Source organism: Podarcis melisellensis (assembly GCF_964234715.1).
Source record: "Podarcis melisellensis genome assembly, chromosome: 2".
In the NCBI taxonomy this organism is placed as follows: Eukaryota; Metazoa; Chordata; class Lepidosauria; order Squamata; family Lacertidae; genus Podarcis; species Podarcis melisellensis.
Window position 1 is genome coordinate 80,857,495 of NC_138529.1, and position 18,984 is coordinate 80,876,478.

Below are 18,984 nucleotides of genomic sequence, written 5' to 3' on the forward strand. Positions count from 1 at the left end.
AGACCCATCAGGAAGACACCCGCGTTGAGACACGTGGGGGGTGAAGGGAGGAATCAGCTAGCCATAATCAAAACAGAGACACAGCTAAGTCACAGCAGTTATCAATCAGCATCAGTTGTAGAGTAAGTTCGCAGAGGAATGTGGTTGCCAACTTTTTGTTCTTGCGGAGCCTCTATGCTTGTACAAGATGTGTGGCAGACAGTGGAGTTACAGGTGCAACTTTCCTCATTGTTCCTACTTCGTGGAATGCACAGCGAAACCTGTTAGTTTTCCATCTACTGTGCACTTTTGAAAATCACAGGAGCCCTGGGAGGCCAATAGAGACAACCTCACATGGAAACAACTGGCTTCCCATTGGTTTCTGCTGCCACTGTAGGCCATGTTTGCATCTTTCATGGCATTCAGTGGAGAGTACCCTTGCTTCTCTGCATGTTGGACGGCTTCCTGGTTTCCTGTGGGAAAATAGGAGAGACATTGTGATAATAATGAATGTAGCAGCTGTAACTGATATATCCAGAGACTTGGCGCTTATCTGTGGTTGTATGTGAGAAAGAGAGTTATCATTTAGGTGTCCTTGCATTCCACATGCCTTATCCCAGCTTCCCACTCTTCCATTGGGAGTTCCTCTGGTGTTTGCACTGTCTTTAAGGAATAGCAGTAAGATAATGCTATATTGAAGGCAATACTCACTTATCCCATCTAGGTTGTTGCATTCTGTCTTCATATTCTGTTTGTTCCACTCCCCAGCTCTGCTCCTGAAGAGAATAATGGGTTGGTGATGACTGGACAGCAACAGCAATAACTAAGTGAAGCATTTAGTGTTTATCTAAAAAAGATTGCTCCGATTCCATTTGCCATTTGGAAAGAGCTTGAACAAGTTTGAAGAAAGGTTGGGATTAACAGGCAATAAAAAAATGAAATAGGGGAAGGTTGTTGCCAATAAGTCCATAATGCAAACTGCATACTTACCCTATGTCTCCTGTGTGGGAGACACTGCAACTCCAATCTGTTGAGGACAGGTGTTAAGACAGTTCAGTTTTTCATATTCCAAGAGGAGAGAGAAATAATCTGTGGCCATGGATGCTGGAAGTGTTTTGCATGTATTGGAATGCATAAGGGAATGAGAGAAAATACGTTCAGTAGCTTTGAAGCATGGACCAACCCTCTCTGGTGACCAACACACACACAGTGGACAGCAGTGAATCCTGATGGGGTCTGTATCTCTGAAGTCCTAAGGAGAAATATCTATGAGGGTTCAGATAATACAATTGTCATCCATCTGACCTTCCTGCTTTGTTTTTAATTTCAGTTGTAGTTTTTCGTTTGTGTGTCAAGTGTTAGTATTTCACGCTGCAGATGAGATTGGTGTAAATCACATGCCTGTCTGGGAACACTGTGGGAACGGAAGATAGTCTTATCTCTTCTGCTGTATGTACTATTGTACTGTACTTTTGCTTTTACTTGTTCTGGTTTTTCCTCCCAAGCTGGAGAGAGAGGGCGCCATGATTCATTTGTCTGTACATAGTGTGTAAATAAATACGTAGATTAGCTCTACAATGTCTCATGTGTCTTGCTGTGTTATGCTAGAAGATTACTGTGCATATGGTGTTATGTATTGAAGTTCTCACCCTGGGCCAGCAGTGGGATACTGTAGATAGTTATGCAAATAAGGGATCGAAAGTGACGTTCAGTGATTGGATAGTTTTAGAAAATTGTTACAGTTACATTGTACTGGAGCTCTATATAAACAGGCTGACTGAACCCTTCAGTTCAGTTCTGTCCTGGCCTGTGCATAAACAAGAGCTGTTTGAAGAATCGCTGTGTCGTCTGATATGTTCATCCACAACTTAACATATATCATTTGATATATGTCGCTGAAGCGCGCTGAGAAGAAGGGAAATACCTTTTCCAGAGCTGTGTATACTGGAGGACGCTCAGAGTTCGGGGTGCAGGGGCAGCCTCAGGGCGTTTTCCAACATCAAGTACTTCCTCTGTGCAAATAGTCCACTTTTCACTAAAGTTCACCATAATAATTTGTGCACTTCCATACTCATGGTTCCATAGGTAGTGGGGACTGATTGATCACATTTCTATATCACATTTCTTGATATGGGAACTTTCTTCTTTTCTTGGGGTTTATATTTCAAGGTGCTGTAAAGGGAGGGAGTCAGACCTCTGTCCTCCAGCACAACATAGGTGAAGAATAGTCTGGCGCAAATTAAGCCCTGGCATGTGCTGTTCTTGGAGCACAAAGTAGCAGTGGCTTAAACAAACAATGTAAATATCCACCATACCTCTGCAGAGTCTCCTCCCAGTGAAGGGAATTCTTGTTCATTTTCATTTTGGAAGAAGTCCTGTTTTCTATTATTTCTCAACTCAACACTTAGCAGGCAGGGTTACAGGTTTATTCTGTACTTGAATGAGTATTGGTGACTTTGGACTCAAGTATATTGTCAGAGTGTGAGCAGTATGCATTTACCAAGCCTCATGTTTCACTGTACACATGTGGATTACAAGCATTTCTGGAGTTACAAGAATAAATGTTTATGGGCATTGGGTCAGTATAGGTTGAAAAAACTCCACATGACAGCATTAGCATGTTGATAGAATCTACCAGGTGAGAAACCTAGATTAATCCAGAATTCGGGGAGTATGTTTCTAAAAAAAAAAGTATTTGGTATAACATACCAAAAAATGTAAATCTCATGGTAAATCTAGCACATAATTTAACAAGACTGTGATTGTCTCTTACTTTCAACTCCACCGTTAAAGCATTCACAATGACAAATATGGGTTTTAAAAACTACAAGGCGCAAGTTGCAATCCAATATACATTTACATAGGAGTAAGTCCATTCATTCCCATGGTGCTTACTCCTAAGTAGACATGTATATGATAGCACTTTTAGACCATCTGCAACTCATAGGCCAAGTTACAGGATATATTTGGCCACTACTTGGAGGGTTTTACTATGTAAGGCTGACCCTGTGCCATCAAGCAAAAATGAAATTTTACAAAAATGAGAGGATAAATATATGCCTTCTAGAGATTCCCACCCACCCCAAATATCACATTCTGCAATTCAAATATGGATTGACAACACCCACTATCATTTTTTCAGCTGCTGTTACATTCAGATATATGTGATATTTAGTACTTGAATAAATGAATTTTATTGTTCCTTCTCCTGTATATTAAGATGCCTAGAAGTCTTCGAACTTCCTACTACTCAAAATATTTGGCACCACAGTAAAAAGATTTGTGGCAATGCGATATGTGTGATTAGCTTTATCAGATCTAGACAACATGGGAATAAATGGATGTTCCTGCGGGCAAATTGTCCAATCAATCCTTTACCAGTACACAATAATCTTAAACAAGGTCAAATTTCCATTATTCTGCATATCAAAGCTCATATCATAAAAATGTCAGGATGACTGCAACTAGCACTAAAAGCGTTTATCACAAATCTTAAGCCAATAGCTTACACTGTGGCATGTTTTATGTAAAAGCGGTAAAAAAAACTTAAACACTGACAAACCCGTGCACAAGGTTTGACCCCTTGCAATAGAGTAAATGCAAACCAGAAGGTGGTTTTAAGGCAAAGTTATAGGAACATACTTAGACTGAGTGAGAGCATTCATCCATTCAACTCAGTGTTGTCCACTTTGACTGGCTAACACTAGTCAGATATCACTGCTATCCAAAATCCACTGTTTTCTTCACCACACCTGCCACTTTTATCCTTAACAAAGTAAAAACAAGACACCGTGGAATTAAACCAGAGACAAGGAAAGTTTTGCAGCTTGAGGAGTACATTCTCTCCTTGGAAACCTTCCACGGAGCCATATTACCAGTGGTGGGGACGGAGGCAAAAGGGAGCAGATCAAAACATGGAAATGTTACCATTGTACTGTAGGCTAGTTTTGCAGTCACTCTTACACACCCCATCCTTAATCCAGGTAGTATCACAGGCAGTGCCAGAGTTCAAGGATACATTGCCGACAGACAAAAACACTTGGGCAGAGTGAAAAGGAGGGCCAGTGAGGGGTGTGGCCTGGGGAAAGGGGGCATGACTAAAGAGAGTACCAGAAAGAAAAGGTGGAGGGCCATATTTAGCTCCTGGGCCTAAGGTTTCTCCTTCCATGGAGGAGGAGGCATCTTCTTAGAGCAGTGTTTCCCAAACTTGGGTCTCCAGCTGTTTTTGGACTACAACTCCCATCATCCCTAGCTAGCAGGACCAGTGGTCAGGCATGATGGGAACTATAGTCCAAAAAAAACAGCTGGCGACCCAAATTTGGGAAACGCAAAACGCTTCTCACACACCCACTCCAGCACAACCCTGCCCGTGTCATTTAGATTCCACACAATATCATGATGACAACAAAGCACAAAGTACTAAAACAAAGCTGACAGTCCATTAAAACATCTGTACTGCCAACTTTGCCTTTGGATTCTCTAGAGCTGTTAGGCCTATTTTATCATGTGCTTCAGTCCTCTATACTGTATGCGAGAGATAAAAAGGACAAACATGTTTTATGCTTAGTTCCAGAATAGGTATGGGGGACATCTGAAGCATTAAGAGGGACAAATGCTTGCTAATTAATTCTGAAAATAATTTGTTGGAGTAACCACTATCAATGCATTGTGAGCACTTCAAGGTCCTGTTTGTTGAGTGCATATCAACAAAGTCATAAAACTGTGACCAGCTTGGGTGTTTCCTTGAGTTGCAATAATGAAGATATACAAATTCTACTTGTAAATCTGTCTGAGATGCTTGCATCAGACAACTAAACATAACAATAATCCCTGTAATAATGACAGTCACAACAGCTATGTCCCCACTTAATCATGGCGAATACAACTGAATGGTATGGAAACACTTCAAAGAAATAGCACCCATGGAAAAACACAGCAATGCAGTTCTGTGTCCTAAGTTGCAATGTTTCATGGTGGCATTTTCCTATGGGATTCAGATGCCCTCAGACTCTAAAGCAACTGCAACATGCCATTCATGTCAAAGACCAAGGTCAAACCCATGATTAGGTGTCTGGTTAAAAGGCAGCAGGGGGTGGAATCATTATGGCACTAGCATCTCAGATCAACCCTAGCAACTCTCTCTTTAACTATTCTGCTAACAGCAGCACACCAAATGCCAGATTGCACAACCATCTTATCCGTTGGCTTTGACTTCAGGGCTACAGAACCCTTGCAGTCTGTCATCCTGATTGGTATGTTTAAGTGAAATAAACATTTTTTAAATGCTTCAACAGAACTTTTCAGATTAAAGCCCAATTATTTACATGTTTTTCTCTATCTCTGGAATGCATCAAAAATAACTCCTCGCTTGTTTTTGTGCCTCCCCCTGAAAATTCGCGGCTGCAGATGCTTACTCTCACAAGGACACAGATAATCCTCATAATGTCTGAACAGCATTAGCCATGACTGCAAGCAAAAACACAAGTTCTGTATGTCTGCAACCTATGTAAGGGTCTGTAGGCCACTTGGTATGCATGCTTTTGTCTCTTTATATTCTACTTGGATTAGTGCTACATGGTACAACGAGTGATGCAATCTATACCCGTTTCTTAAAAAAATAAAATAAAACAACCAGCAAGCACTCCCATAAATGAATGTGCAAATAAAACCTCCAGCCTTGTTTCTTCCTCCTAATTACAAATCTAAGAGTCCAAAGCGTAAAAGTACCTGGGGGCTGGTGTCTGATTTACAAGAGCAGATTTTGGCACAAGGGTCTACTGTGTTAGCAGGGTGGCTTGCATTAGCAGAGTTGGACTGAATATAAGTCATTACATTTGGAAAATACAACTGTCTGATTTAGGACTATTTCATACTTACATTCCCTGTACACAAATATTCCATTTTCTAAATGTTTACCCTATAACATTATAATATAATTAGGATTTCTTAGGAAGCATACATCGATATAATATGCCTTTATTTAATTATTATGTGGTCTGGGGAAGAAGAAAGTCAGCCCCAATTTCAATATTTTTTTTCCTCAGCCCTACAGATAAAATCCTATGAACATATAGCAGTTCTTTTCCAACTGAGTGCATTGTGGGCTGTGGCCTTTCCTACAAAGTATCCCCTATGGACTGTCAAAGCTAAGCCACATATAAAATCCCTCGACAATCTCAGACGAAAGGAACCTCACTACAGAATAGGGAAGTAGAATTACTGGCATGAGATATGGGGCATTTTCATGCAGACTCTTTAATGTTTCACTCACCCAGAATACAGTATGCAGATTTGTGATTGCGGCCAGTTGAAGGAACCATTACCACAGCTCATAAAGTGAACCAGTGCCAATTCAAGAAATATCTTTGAACTTTAAAACAGCAACAGTGCAACCGTAAACTTGTCTATTCGGAAGTAACTTTCATTGACTTCACTGGGGTTGACTCTTGGGTAAGTGTGTGGAGGACTGTAGACTAATGGTACAGGCTCTGGTTATCTTAAGAAGCACCTTTCCCCATATGTCCCTATCAACACTCTGAGTTCATCTGCAAAGGACTGGCTTTCGGTCATTTGCTACTCCTGCCCCAACCACCGTAAATGGAAACGAATCCTAGTAAGGTCTAGCCAAACCTTCCCTCACCTTTCACAAAGTGGAAAAGGAAGAGCTCTTCCAGAGGGAATTCGTCTTCTGATGTTCAAATGATCTGATGAACTATTTAGTGTATGCTGGAATAAACTCATTATTCTTGTTTTCTATTTTTGTTGGTTTGGCTTTGTATTACAGTTAATTGGAAGATTTTAGAAAGGGTTTTAGTGTGTGTGTGTGTGTGTGTGTGTGTGTGTGTGTGTGTGTGTTTATAATGCTTTTATTATATACTTCTCTGAGAGCTCTAACCAAGAATGTCAGACAGAAATCTAAAACATCCCTAATTTGGGGGGTGGGGACTGCACAAATGCCTCAGTATTTTGTTTCCGCATTACAATTTATTGTGCTCTTAGGGGATACATATAATATGTATTGCATCCAGCTAATCTTAGTCCAGTTTTAGAAACATACCCCTCCTACTGAAAAAATGGAAAGGAAAGTCTGACAGGGCACATTTATATGAATGTTTACATGAGGCTGAATAGACTGTAGTTTATTCAAAAGCAGTATTTTTCATTTCTTCCAGTGGATTAAACTGCTCCAATTTGATTCTAATGCTAACTGAAATAATTTCTATGGAACTGTATCATCCCTAATCACACTAGCAAGAAAATATATCTGGCTCAGTGGGTGTAAAGTTTGAGCAATTACACAATGCAAAACCATTGGTACCCAAGACCTACTGCAATCTCAGCATTTAGGTCTAATATGATACCTCAAAGTGCTAAGACTGGAATGTCCTTGCTTGTTTATCAAATGCTACAGCTTAGGACTTCTTCTGACCTGACTTTAGTTGTTGGGGAGCCTCTCTAGGTATTTTTACCTTGCTGGGACTTGTAGCAGCAAAAGGGGGCTGCTACTTTGTTGCTGTTATTAAAATGTTATTCCGATAGCTTCTAGTTATTTATGACTCTCAATTCCTCACCCTCTGTGAAATCTTTACAAACACTTACTGCTTGGCAGAAAATATGAATCCTTTAAAAATACAGCATTAACATATGAATGCCAAATTGATATTTTGTATAGATGTGCTTCTTTTTTCAAAAATACATCTATAATTGGGCATTCTAAAGTGTGATTTTTTTAAAAAAAGTATCTAGTCACTAGCATTCATGTACTTGCATTTTACATCCCTATAAACAAAGGATTGATTTCGAAATAGCTGTGAAAAAGGAAAGATATTGACCTTGACATTAGACACTAGCCTAAAATCAAAATGAGTGCCACATCCTCTTCAGTACTTCAGAAATGAAATATGAACTATTTCAGGGATAAATATTATCAATAAAAACAATAGTTTCCTAGTCATTCAGCAACCAGAGAAAGAAGCCCAACTGTTGAATATATCACCTCACTTTTGCTATTGTTTTATCACTGGAAGTTCTAGAGTAATAATTATTTACTACTATATGGTGTTTGGTTCACTTTATATAAATTATATACACAGATACACACACGGCGGCGGTGACAGGGGGGGGTTGAAATAGGCAGCCTTGTCCCACAAACTGCACGGTCTGAATGTTCACTCTTTCCTCAAAACAATCCACAATGTGAAGTTATGCTTGCAGCAGACAGCAAAGTACACTTTTTGTCATGCTCATCTTCCCGAGTCTTCTGGGAGGAAATGTGCTAGGGAAACGAATGCCCTTCTCTATGTAATCCTCTTTAAAATCTACAGTAAGAAAGAGAGAAAAGACATCTTATTATTCTAACACTTTTACAGAAACTGGAAAAAAATCCGATCTCATTCAGACTCTTCTGTATATTCAGACTCTTCTCTATAATTTGCCTCCCTCATCTGTGCCCACACACCATTTTAAGCACACAGCAAAGCACAGCACGTCTATCAAAGGCAAAGAAATTCAAAGAGAAATTCAAAGAACTGCAATCATACCTGCCTGGGTAAGAATCCTTTGGAGCAAGGCTCTTAATTGCCTTTTCGTACTCTTCTCTTCTAGCAGTATAATTCCTAACAGATGATATCGTATTCTACCTGCAAGAGAAGCAGAAAGAAACTGAACTGAAGTTTGGTTCACGTTTTTTATTTCCCCCTCCTCGTTCCACCCATCTAATAATGATTGCAAAAATAAAGTAATTTTGAGACAGAACATGGGCAGAATGAGAAAACAAATATATTTTTGTTGAAAATGCCACAGCAAATGCTCAGATGGAGAAAACAACAACAACAACCAGTAACATGAATGCAACTAAAAAGTAATCTCATTAACTTAGCAAAACTTACCACAAGAGGTCTTGCATTAACGTCTGTGGTTCCAGCCACGATCAATACCCTGTGTTCATTCACTGCTTGGCGTATGTATCTATCTCTGTACATGCCCCACTCTTGTTCTTCATCTACACCCTTCTCTCCCCACAATGTAGCTACTGCATAAATATGTACAGGGTTATGCCAACCCCAATTTCTTTACTGATGGCAATGATCACCTGTCAATTCGAAGAACAGTATGAAATCAGACCCCATATTTGCACTAAGGAATTACTTCCGAACGAAGCATTTGAGCTACTAAATCTAGCCTTTAAGCCACTATGACATGAAACAAAAATATCGTATTTTGCCTTTCTTGCATATTTTTAATTTGCAGTCTTGACAACATTCACTCCATAAAATCAAGAGATATGCAAAATGATATGAAATAAACAAAGATGTGTGAGGGCAGTGCCTATATCACTTTTCTAGGTAGCTACCAATTCCTTGGTTTTCCACACAGCTACCAGAAATATAATTGCATCAGCATGGTATCCTTAACACCAAAGAAAGAAAGAAGTATATACCAGTCATGGTTTCAATTAAGGCTAAGCTGCATTTCACATTCATGAAGGTCATGTTTACTGTAGCCTGTTTGTGCAAACATTAGGTTCCATTTAAAACACACAATATATGGAAAGCCAACATTTTATGGAGGAAGCTTTAAGCTTGGCCTTTAACTTGATGAGCTATATTTCCACCATACAGTGAGCTTTTGGTAGGATTAGGAAATGTCCCTCTCCAAGACCCTGGAAAGCAGCTGCCAATCAAGAGAGGAACAGACTTTAGATAGAGCAATGGTCTTTAGCTGGATTGACAATAAATGCTCATTCAGCAGGGAAGAAACAACAGCTCAATAAGACACTCTGTACAGGCTCAAGGCCCTTAAAAAAAACACCCACTGTTTTTTATATAATCTTGACATTGACATATGTTCCAAAGCTGGGTGCTGGCATCAAATGATCCCTTAACATTGGTCTAAGCAAACCTTCCCCAATCTGATGCCCTCCAGATGTTTTGGACTATAAGCCAATTCATCACTAAGCGATGGTCATGATGGCTGAGGCTGATGGGGGTTCTGGTTCAACATATCTAGAGGGTACCAGGATGTGTAAAGCAATATACCAGGCGTACATGGTCTGGATTAACTGAACCTCTTTGCAGAAGCAAGTTGGATGCAAAACAACTGATTTCATCTCGAAGGGGGTGGCGGGTTAATCGCAAAAATGTGTTGATGCTATCTTAATTCTAAACAGATCCACCACTCACGTGAGCAGCAATCCTTTCCTGGGATTACGTCTCATGGAACTCAATGCATAGGATTGCATAGGATTGCATTGTTAAAACTAATTTCACTAGAGTAGATGCCTGTCTATACATGAAACTGGTATCTTCTCACTGGTGGAAAGCATTAATAAAGATTACCAAGTGTATCGAAGAACAAGTCTCTCTCTGCAAAAGTAAATCCTGTCTCACTAGTGTTCTTTGAGACTTTGAATAAACCTGTGGATAGGGATGAAACATTGTGTACTTAAGACTTTCAAAAAGCTTTTGATACAGTTCCTCACCAAAAACCCCTGAGTAAGCTTAGCAGTTGTGGAATAAGAAGAGAGGTACTCTTATAGATCAGCAACTGCTTTAAAAAACCGGAAGCAGAAAGTCAGAATAAATGACAGTTCTCACAACGGCGGTATGTGGAGTCCCCCAAGGATTAGTATTGAGAGCTGTGCTTTTTAACGTCTAAATGAAGTGGAGTTAGGGAGAAGTGAGGTAGTCAAGTTTGCTGGCAACACCAAATTGTTCAGGCTGGTAAACAACAAAAGGGGATTGTGGAGAGCTCAAAGGGGATATCACCAAACTCAGTGAATGAGCAGTAAAATGACAAATGTAGATCAGTGTAAGCAACAGTAAAGTGATAAATATTGGGGCAAAAAAAATCCTATCTTCACGTGTGGATTAATGGGGCTAAACTGGCAGTGACTGACCAGGAACAAGATCTTTCCTTTAAAAAATGCAAATATATCAAAATAGGGAAAAAGAGAAGTCAGTTGACATTAACATTAAAAAACAATTCCTCAATCCTGACTTAAAAGTATTTAATGATATACAGGGTGTTCGAAAAGTAACTATACACCTATGGACAGTGTATTTACAGTAGGTGTATAGTTGCTTTTCAAACACCCTGTATATTAATATAAGCAGTCCATATGTGCAAAGATATCCAAATGTGATTGATGATTATAAGATATATTTTCAGATGTAGAAAGGGCAATGAGATCGTCAACTAGTGACTAATGGATTGGGGGGGGTCTTTATCCTTCCTTGAAGTAAAGAGCACTTTGCACCCATAAGGGCTCATGGGATCCACTTTTGTTGTCTATCTGCTAGACCCTACATTGCAACCAACTACAAAGTAAAAATTTCAAATTCACAGTCCATGGTCTCCCTATCATTCCTATACAACTTAGAATAATACTTTTGAAATTCTAAATGTATATCCTTTTAAAACTTTATATACATTACTTCATTCTTCCTTAATCAGTGCAGAACAACTGCATTTTTTTGTTGTTGTTGTTTTAAACAGAATGCCAAAATCTTACCTAGCCTCTCTCTACTCTCAGCACCTTTGCTCCTATGAAATTTGCTGCCACCAACTTGGTCATGGCCACTAATTTGGATAGCTTTGAAAGGGAGGGGTAAACAATCCCCAAAGGCTATCAACAGCTACTAGTCATGATGGCTCTGTACTACCACTGCCCAATACTGGAAGCAGTATGCTTCTGAACACCTGGTGCTGGGGAACTTGGTCTGATCCAGTCGGACTCTTCTTAAGTTTTATGTCATATTCTCATTTGAACACGTGTTACCCACGAAGGACTATAATATTACCTGCAAATTAGGCCACAATGAATTAAGACTTTCACTTGCTACAGCATTTTTTGTTCATATACTGCCACATTCCAACATGGCCCCTGCTGCTGTTGTTTTAATGCAGACAAGTTACCAATCTCCAGAAACAAAAGTACAGTTACACAATCATGGTGCCTGTAAACTGCCATAGGCAGTTTCCTCCCTGCATACAAGCTGCCACCCACACCTTCTGATTCTCTAACAGCCTTGCTTTGTGTAATTCTCTTATTCCTCTCGCACAGTTTCCTTCATTCTTGACAGATACATGCTTTGATTCTTCAAATTTTAATCTTTTCTGTTCTCACTAAAACGCCATATTAAATATGTTTTCAACTGGTAATAACAGTGCACTTGTAAGTGATGTGGGAACAAATGTTCAAGTATGACCTAGTGTACTCCAAGTAAAAACAATTAGTTATTTAAAAAGTGTCACATTAATTTCATAAATGATAATACTTAGTTTATGTATGAGAATAAAGTTTCAAAAATCGCAGCACAACTGTCAGGAGAATATACTTCATGTTTAATCTATATTCTAAAATATAATATAATATATTGCTCGCAGCTTTCACTCTTAAATAAGCTCAGCAAATCCTTGCATGATTCATGTCATTGTTTTTACTCAGGAATGTGATAGTCATACAATAATCATGTACCATTCCAACGGCTACCATCCTTCTTTTACACCCTTCTCGGTGTTTCTTCCAACTTTTATTGCTGTTATTGCTTTTAATGTCTTACAAATAAGAGCACTTAAGGAGATCAGGCTAAAGGTCCATCTAGTCCGGCACTCTGCTCTCACAGCGGCCAACCAGATGCCTGCAGAAAGCCTGCAAGCAGGACGTTGACTGCGACAGCACTCCTCCTACTTTCAATTCCCAACAGATGATCTTGTGCCACCAACGGTGTGCCACCAACGGTGAAGGTACAACATAGCAATTGTAGTTAGCAACCACTATTCTCCATGAATTTGTGTAACTCAAAAGCTTGTTGAAAACCTAAGTACACAATGTCAGTTCTGTGCAGAGTTTGAGGTCCAGGGTGGGAGTCTTGTTGGAAAGAAGTTATAAACTCAAACAAAAAAGCAGCCTGTCCCTGGCAGGGGCCCCCAACCTTCCAAGGTCCAGGGCAAGTGTACACAGCTGGTCCCTCCCCCACACAGGCCTGCACAATTTTGACTGGATCACTGTTGTCTATGTGCTTGTTGACACACTCAAATATTGCCAAAGGGTGAGTGAGACGGGACTTACCCTTGCAGAAGTCATGCTGCTTCTGCTCAGCAAGACTTATTCTCCTGCATGCTTCATAATTTTATCTTTAATAATGCTTTCTACCAGCTTTCCTGGAACAGACATTAAGCTCGAAAAGGGGTGTTTCCCTGGGCATTTTGATCAGGGGGCAATAGTACATTCTAGGGGATATCACCACCCCTAGTGATTCTGCTGAGGAGTCTGTCCCTTTGAGGATTTCTAGCTTGTTGGACTTCATGTTCTTGGTGATGCAACAGTATGCCTTTCCCACTAGTTCTCTCCATTCCACCTGTTATGCGCACTGTATCCATGCTTTGCTTAAAACCAAGTGCTCCAGTTTGCCCAATATAAAAAAGTCACCAACTGGTGTCTCCCAATTCCTCATCCCTATTGAAGCCTCCTGTCCTGCAACCTAGGCCCTAGGCCCCATACCCAACGCTCAAGACATACTTTTCAAAGAAACGGTTGCAAGAATTTCCTTGGAGTGCAAAGTTAGATGCAAGGCTTTGCTTTCTGTGCTTCCACAATAATTTTTCTTTGGGGTATTCTGTATAGCTTGTATAGTTTAAGTGGCTGGCAACAGCACACAATCATGTTGGCATGTCCCACGGTCAGTAATTAGCACAGCATTGCACATGATTTCCAAACTTCAGAAAAATATTTTTACATTTTTTGTTACTCTCTTCACTTCAATGTATGCCAAACACATATTGTAGGGAAACAATATTTGCAATTGCCCATTGACATCGCTTCCTTTCCAATCAATATATATTTATAAGCAGCAGATGTTCACTTCAAATAACATCACTTTGATAGCTCAACTCAGCTGGGGACAAAATTATTATACAAATGAACTCATGAGATTCCAATAATAATAATAATAGCTTCTGGTCTATTTTAAGAATATTTCCATACAAATAATCCCACTCATGGCCTCCAACATCCAAATATGTACAAGAAAGTATACTTAAACAAGAATATTGGTGTGGGACATTGTGATAGGAAGGTACTTGAAGATAAGTGTTTCCTGTAGTGTAGTACAAATTCCACTTGCGTACACAAAAGGATTTCAAACAAGACACTGTATTTGCTCTAGTCTAGAAAAAAATAGTATTATCAGAACTACTCCAAAACTATCTCTGCCCAAGTAGTAATCAAAGGGGGTACATGGTTATTGTAAGTTTGGGAAACATTACTTTAGATTATTTGATTCCTGCAGATGTGCAAGTATAGCTGCATTTTTTTCCTGATGAAGATTACCGTATTGCTTGGGCATTGGCACAATCCTATAGCAACAGATGTTGGCTCATAGTAGTTTACTACCATGTAAGTGCAGATAGGGACGCGGGTGGCGCTGTGGGTTAAACCATAGAGCCTAGGACTTGCCGATCAGAAGGTCGGTGGTTCGAATCCCCACGACGGGGTGAGCTCCTGTTGCTCGGTCCCTGCTCCTGCCAACCTAGCAGTTCAAAAGCACGTCAAAGTGCAAGTAGATAATAGGTACCGCTCTGGTGGGAAGGTAAACAACGTCTCTGTGCGCTGCTCTGGTTTGCCAGAAGTGGCTTAGTCATGCTGGCCACATGACCCGGAAGCTGTACACTGGCTCCCTCAGCCAATAAAGCGAGATGAGTGCCACAACCCCAGAGTCATCCGCGACTGGACCTAATGGTCAGGGGTCCCTTTACCTTTACCTTTAAGTGCAGATAGAAAGACAACCTCAATTTACCAATCTGGACAAATTCCTTGTTGGATTAGTGAGCCTGTTTTAGTGGTTGTTTTAAATTGCTGTAAATCTCTGATACATTTGACAGTAGCATGTGATAAAAAGGAAGCAGCAGTTGGCCCAAGTAGTGAAGGAGTGTTTTAACATCAGCCGTACTAAGTATCAGCAGATAATAACTTCCAATGTGATTTTAAGATCTGTCCAGAGTTGTGAGCTCCGCAGATTTTAAATATTCCCACCAAATGCATGTTGGGATGTGGGTGGCGCTGTGGTCTAAACCACAGAGCCTAGGGCTTGCCAACCAGAAGGTTGGCGATTCAAATTCCCACGACGGGGTGAGCTCCCGTTGTTCGGTCCCAGCTCCTACCCACCTAGCAGTTTGAAAGCATGTCAAAGTGCAAGTAGATAAATAGGTACCACTCCAGCGGGAAGATGAACGGCGTTTCCATGAGCTGCTCTGGTTCACCAGAAGCGGCTTAGTCATGCTGGCCACATGACCTGGAAGCTGCCTGCGGACAAACACCGGCTCCCTTGGCCAGTAAAGCGAAATAAGCTGTGCTGGTCCCGGGGGGAAGGTTACTGTTACTGTAGTCAAAGTTCAGTCACTAGCCTGAGTCACTAGCCTGGAAATAGTCCACAAGGTGTGAGGAGAGGTCCGAAGCAGGGAGCCAGGCGGGGACAGGAACACTCATATTAATTTATGAGCAGAGTGCGATGTTTATGCTACAAATTTGTTGTAATGTATGATGTTGGTCTTTTGTTTTTGTTTTGCTTTGGTTCTTGTCTGTTTTTTTGTAAGTTTTGGCGGTTTTAAAATTGGAGGTTCAAGTACATTATGGTGGTGTGACGGGCCAATGGCCGTAATAAAGATCAATCAATCAATCAGGAACACTCAAAGATCAGAAGCAGGAAGCCGGGCGGGGAACAGGAACACTGGAGGAACAGGACTGGATGCTGGCCGAAACAGCTCTTCAATGACGACGTTGCTCCCGCAACCTGGGACCGGGCTGACTGGCCTTTATCTTCTCTGAGGCCATGGGCGGTCCCGGCCCCCAGGAGCCCCGCCTCCCCTGGCCTTAAGGCGAGCACTCCTCCTGGGAGAAACCAGTTCCCTTCGCCTCTCTGCCCTAAGCCTCTGCAGTTCAGGAGAGGCTGAAGGGTTACTGGGCGCAGGGGGAGACTCACCTGTAGGCACTGAGTCCTCAACCACCTCTGGGGCCAGAATGGATTCACCTGGTGCCTGCTCCTGAGGATCCGGCACAGGTGCAGGCTCCTCAGAATCAAGGCCCTGCCCCAGTTCAGCCGGCCCTGGAGGCGGGGACTCCTGTGCCAGCTGGGATTCCTCCGGTTCACTCTCAGAATCGGAATCCCAGGCCATCACATAAGCGTCACAACCCCAGTGTCGTCCATGACTAGACCTAACGGTCAGGGGTACATTTCTCAGTCATACTAGATCTTTATTTTGTTCCATTTACTGTCTTTGTATCAGTGGTGTACATCACAACAAGGAAGGTTGCCGTTCTTTTCATAATATTCATGGGTCGTTCATTTTGGGGGTGTTCTGTCCATAAATGAGAAGACTTACAGACTGAGTTTGGCCATAGCTTATGCGAAGGCAGAATTGTGTGTTCATTCCAACATCAGTCAGCACTGCTTTCTGTTTTAAAATATCTATTTAGTAAAAATGAGTTGGGGGAGGCTTTTATATTGCTTTATAAAATTTACAAAAGTAGTCTTATTTTGTTAGTCATACCCACTCTGAAAACTGAAACAACTGTATTGTTTAAGGGAGGGGGCATATGACATTAGCAACCTGTTTTGCAATTCTCTATTAAAATAATTAAAACAAAACTAGATTAAATCAGCCTTTGCCAACCTGGTACCCCACAGATGTTTTGAGCTACAAATGATTATTATTCCAGAGCTTCATTTTAAGCCAACTGTAAGCTTAAATGGCTGTGCAACAATCTCTACAAAGAAAGACAACACTCCTTCCATAGCAATCCACGTTGTGTACAACATCAAGTAACACGAGTTTTTTTTAAAAAAAATAGTATCATTTATTTATTTTTAATACAATTTCTATACCACGTGGTTGTAGAAGACATTGCAAGTCACAGAAATTGTTGGCATACTAAATCAACCAAAATGGAAGAATTTTGTCACAGTCTGACAGCAAGCCCTGTAGAATAAAAAATAGTTTTTAAAAAGTCAGGTGGTAATCATAATAAAGGGACAGAATCATGTTCTTTTACCGTCCACTGAGCCCCAGATTGAATAGCAAGTGCTTATTTTTTTCCATAAATTTATCCTCGTTCTTTTTCTATTTCATGTTCTATATGTTTTCCAAGACAAGGTGGATTTCAGCCTCTGGGAACGATGGAAAAAGCTGCATTCCAATAGCCTACACCTTTTACCACAATCTAAAATATTTCTCACTCTCAAGTTCAACTTTAGCAGTGATGATAATTCACCTTTAACTTAGTCATCACACTAATAACATTAGTCATTTCATTTTTCTGGGTAGCGCTTTGTACAAATTCATCCTTAGAAAATTGTTCATTAGATTTGCCTGCCAGTAAACTGAGTGTTTTTGAAAAATGCATTTCCTTTTCCAGGCAAGGTTTTGACAGATCATTTGTTGGAGAAATCATTGGAAAATGTTTATCCCCCCTTTTAAAATATCATGCACACCTGCAGAATGTTCCAATATATGAAATATGTAGGACTCATATTAGAACCTTGTTTGGTACATGGTAGTAATTCTTCCTGGAAAGTTTCGGTGTTTTGTTTAGTAACAATAAAGGGTTGTTTTACAATATAACACGAAAGCTAAAAGGAATAATTTCACAGAAACTTAGGGAGATGGTGTATGGTGTACTTAGGAGGCGTGTATGGGGAAGGGTGGTACCTATGGTGGAGGGTGCCTCGTGCTTCTGGGGTAGTTTGTCAATCTTTGGTCCCCACCCTGCACACAGCTCTTACCTGTGGCTCCTAGAAGGTTCTCAGCATGTGAAAGTGGCCACATCCTGTGAACGGCTATTCCCTCATTGTTTCCCTGACCATGAAACTTTTAACTACCCCCAACACAGCACTCCTTTGGCCCCAACTTAGTTTGGAGCCACTTTCAAATTTAAAAGAGGGAGAAAGGGGTCTTCATAGGTTTTCTGCTATATGCAACACTCTCTTCAACTTTTTCCAAGCCCTTGGAATGGGATGAGCTAGGAGACTTCAAACAAAACTTGCATTTTAGTAATTTTAAGAGGGGAAGGCACTGTATTCAGAAAGAAATCCAAGCACTGTATTCAGAAAGAAACGCAAACAAAATACTTAACCGAAAATCCTCCTCAGTAGAGTTCCAGTGCCAACCACTTAGCAATAAGCTGGCCTCCTCATTAAACATATATGCTCCACCCCTCAAATTTCTGAGGTGGTTTTAACCTCAGTTTCAACTGAAAAGACCTATCTATGCACTGAATTCACACAGTACTTAACTACAGACAGAGTGACAAGGTGGGGTGGGACCTTGTGGTCCTCCAGACGTTGTTGGACTCCCAACTCTCATCAGCACCAGCCAATGTGGCTAACAGTCAGAGATAATGGGAGTTGTAGTCCAGCAACACCTGGAGGTCACAGGTTAGCTTCCCATGGTGTAAGCAATATCCATTTTTATTGCTTTATTGTGACTGGCAGTTATAAGATTTTGTCTGGTGCAGGTCACTACCTGTCTCAAGCAGGCAAACTTTGAGCAGAATGCACATTCCCCCTCAGCTCTCCTCATCATTTTGTGTTCAGAATAATTTAAAGAATTTATACACGCTCCTGGCGGTATCATTTTTTAAACTCACAATTGCATCATACAAACATGGAAACGGAAATGGAGCTAGAATGAAATGTGAAGTTACACCACAGCAACAGACTAGCACTTGTTCGCAGTTTGTTCCCATCTCTGTTAATTGGTGAATAAGAGTAAGTGGCCTGCCTTGTTAGGCTGGAGCACCAATGCCCAAAATGAATAGGGCTCATTCTGCTGCCTCAGGTTCAGAATCACAGCCTTTGATTAAGTCTAGTACTTTCAGACCATGACAAATAAGCTTTAGAGTTCAAACAGAATCCAAAGGGTGGCAAAAGAAAAGAAAACTGGTGCTAATTCTAACCAGCACCTCTGAATTTAGAGACGTAAACTCAAAACATCCACACACCTGCGTCC

General features: G+C 40.7%; 1 protein-coding gene and 1 long non-coding RNA gene across 11 annotated transcripts in view; both read right to left on the reverse strand.

Annotated features, from left to right (window-relative positions):
* The window catches only part of ERC2 (ELKS/RAB6-interacting/CAST family member 2), a 518,559-nt gene that overhangs the window by 393,285 nt on the left and 106,290 nt on the right, over positions 1–18,984 (reverse strand). The window lies entirely within an intron of this gene.
* On the reverse strand, positions 8,036–15,282 carry LOC309363656. Its single transcript, XR_014165519.1, has 4 exons — positions 15,192–15,282; positions 8,868–9,070; positions 8,520–8,618; positions 8,036–8,297 (listed from the first exon to the last, which is right to left on the reverse strand). It is a non-coding gene; the product is annotated as an uncharacterized lncRNA (long non-coding RNA).